Source organism: Carassius auratus, unplaced genomic scaffold (assembly GCF_003368295.1).
Source record: "Carassius auratus strain Wakin unplaced genomic scaffold, ASM336829v1 scaf_tig00215437, whole genome shotgun sequence".
NCBI classification, from domain to species: Eukaryota; Metazoa; Chordata; class Actinopteri; order Cypriniformes; family Cyprinidae; genus Carassius; species Carassius auratus.
The window spans coordinates 5214-8631 of NW_020528089.1; the positions used below are offsets into that span (position 1 = coordinate 5214).

Here is a 3418-nt window from a genome sequence, read left to right on the forward strand (position 1 = left end):
TCTAATTCTAAGTGTCTAATCTGTCACACCATTTATACAATGATCAGAAAATATATTGGTGTAAATAGGTATTCCTTTTAAATAATAGTCTGTTGCACTGCATGTTCAGAGTAAAGCATGACTCTTAAGGGCTGTTTCATAGTCAACGCGGGAAAGCGAGCAAGCAACGCGAGCGACACACTCCCTTTCATAGTCTAAACAGTGAACGCAAGCGTCACGGTTGATGCGTGTATGCAATACACGGCTCACGCAACAGGGGGTAGTAGAGTCGGGTCGCTTGATATTCAGATCACAATGGCAACTGAAGAGGAGTGTATTCTGTTGTATAAATCGTATAAATGTGGATGAATACGTATAAGTTCGCATAATTTTTCCTCTTCGCCCGCCATTGTATTCAAACCTTCTTCTTCTGTAAACACAATATACTTGAATTAATGTACAATACTTGCAATGTCGCCCCCACCGACAACGCATAGTATTGCATGAATCGGCGCGTTGGGGACACGTATGCGTACAGATGCGTTGACTATGAAATGGCCCTAAAGGGTTGGTTAACCCATGTATGTTTTACTCACCCTCATGGCATCGTAGGTGTGTATGACTTTCTTCTTTCAGACAAATCCAGTCGGATAATATAAAAAAATATTTATGGCAATAGGTGGGTGTTTTTTCAACAGTCCAAAAGTAGTCAAATAATGTGCATCAATTCATAATAAAAAGTACCTCACATGGCTCTGAGAGGTGAATAAGTTCCTCCTGTAGCGAATCCATGTTTTTGTAAAAAAAAAAATACATATTTAAAATGTTATTCAAAACATATTTAAACCCTTTTCTCTCACTTTCGTGAGAGCCATTCCGGGTGCATGAAAATAGGACATAGGGGTCATGCATGCACCGGTGATTAGTGACGAACACGGAAGAGCGGAGGAGAGACAACAATACACCAATCACGAAGTAGAATCACAAAATTAGGCTTGCATGTATGATAGTCAGTGGAAGAGAAAAAAAAGTGTTTATTTAGTGTATATTTTTCTTACAAAAAGCGCATCGATTTGCGACAGGAAGCCTTTATTCACCCCCCTAAGCCATGTGAGACACATTTTATTGATGGATGGGTGCATTTTATTTGACTATTTTTGGACTGCTGAGAAAAAAAAAACACACCTCTCTGCTGCCATTAAATAACTTAGAAGAGCCAGGAAAATTTTTAATTCAACTCAGATCAGATTCGTCTGAAAGAAGAAAATCATATACACATAGGGTGCCTTGAGAATGAGTAAAACATGGCCTAATTTTAATTTTTTGGTGAAATAATCCTTTAAGCAAAGTTGCTAATGGCCAATATGCTAGCACTGAACATTTTTCAGGATCCAAAACAGTATTCAGCAAAATAATAAAGAATGGCTATGTCCATTAAACAGGGTTTCTGGTGGTTTTATGAAGATAAATTCAACACTTTATAAAGACATTTTAAATACCAATTATAGAAAATTCACAGAATAAAACTGGGGAAAATAATGTCAAATTATGTTCTCTAAAATTTGAAGCTGTTCTCTAATTCAAATATCTACATTTTCGTAAAGGGTTCACCCAAAAAAGAAAAAGAAAGAAAATTGTCATTTACTAAACCTCAAGTTGTTTTAAACCTGAATTAGTTTATTTCTGTTAGTCCCAGTCCCAGATCGTCTAACACCGTACACAACACCACAACATGTTACAACCCCAGATCACCCAGATTTCTTCTTCTTCTATTACCTGGATCACATCACTGCAGACTGATGGTGCTCAGATTGGTCATCCACAAGTGTAATCCCAGCAGTCATGTCCTTGATGAATTCCTGCGCAGAGCCTGTGTGCTTTAATAAAAACAAAGGGATGCATTAAACAGGGCCTTACAATTGTAAAGCACATAGACTCCAATAAATGTGCATTTATAAATAAATAAATTTACTTACAACTTCGTCCAAGCTCTACAATGTGAATGTCATTTCCATTATGTCTGCAAAGCATTTTGATGGATAACTGCAAAAGGACTCGCTGTGGTCCATCCACAGGATTATTGAATTCTGTGCTGAATCTTCAGTCATTCCAAAATATCATAAACATGAAAAATACAAAAACATGTTAAAACACTGTAAAATAATAAACATACATATAAATAAATCTTTACAGAGAAAGACAAATGTATTGACAAGTTTGTATTAAATGCCAAAGACAAACTATACCATCCAGACAATGCTTTTAAATGACACAACACATAATTATAACACAATAAAAGGAAATTTAACACATTTGTGTCGATCGTTATTGTATCTCTATTTATACAAGATATATGCTATTATTACTTTTATTCTAAAATATATAGATTTAAACTTATGCAATTTACTTATGACCGTATATTCACCATAGACTGTATAAAAACAGATATTCACGCAGCATTACACTGCGTTCTAGGTTCTAGTGAGGCACTTGAATGACTAACGTTACTTCAGAAAACTGAAAGAAGAGTTTGTAACGCTACCTCAGAAGAAAAAAATCATCAGAACTAAGCTTATGTCAGCGATATCAAATGTAACGTTAAGTTACGCGCTCCAGAAGAACTCTGAGGGAGGTGCTCATCTATGGTGCTCATTTGTTTCCCTTATAACATGCAGAAAAGACACAGTTCGGGTAGGAATCTTCTTTTTTTCTCCTAATTTTTCATCGATGTATATTCTGACGGATGTCTTACGCTGTCAGGTTTAGAGCAGTTCCTTTTTTTTTTAATTCCCGCCGTTCTTAATCCATACAGTGATCCGCGTTGAGCTCTCGCGCTCTGTTTGCACGGTCTCTAACGCAGCCCTGGGCTCAAATAATACATACAAACTGTATTTTTATCGTTCTCCACATAAGTTCAGCTCCGCTGTCCCGCATGTGAGAATATCTGTTTTAATATTTATAAAGAGAATACTGTGTAACCGCCTGTATTTTGAGGCTTCAGAGTGCCGCGAAACGAACATTTACATACAGTAACTTACACACAGAATATACGACTCTTTAAACCATACTTACTCTTCTGAGACAACAAATGTAATTTTACACATTAAGCCAATAAATACGAATATTTTACTTACCAAAGTTGTATTCTAGTCAAATGTCCAAACTTTGAGGAGAAACTGACTAGAATGGCTAGACCTTCTTCTCTCTTCAACAGCATTCACGAGAATGACGAGATCTCGCGATAAGTGATGTTGTGAACGTGATATTGCTATTGAATTGAGTCAACACATTTTTTTAAGTTATGAGGACAAATGACCTAGTTCAGTCAACTTTCAAACTAGTTGAGACACTGAAAACTTAAAATTTTTAGTTGAATGAACAAATTCAGTAACTGCAAGTTGTGTCAACATAAAAAAATTCATTGAAACAACTAAACTGC

At 36.0% G+C, this 3418-nt stretch overlaps 1 long non-coding RNA gene across 1 annotated transcript; it reads right to left on the reverse strand.

Moving 5' to 3' along the window:
• Window positions 1-1797: 1797 nt before the first annotated feature.
• On the reverse strand, window positions 1798-3153 carry LOC113094838 (uncharacterized). The gene is made up of 3 exons (XR_003288177.1): window positions 3114-3153; window positions 1956-2077; window positions 1798-1856 (listed from the first exon to the last, which is right to left on the reverse strand). It is a non-coding gene; the product is annotated as an uncharacterized LOC113094838 (long non-coding RNA).
• Between the last annotated feature and the right edge of the window lie 265 nt (window positions 3154-3418).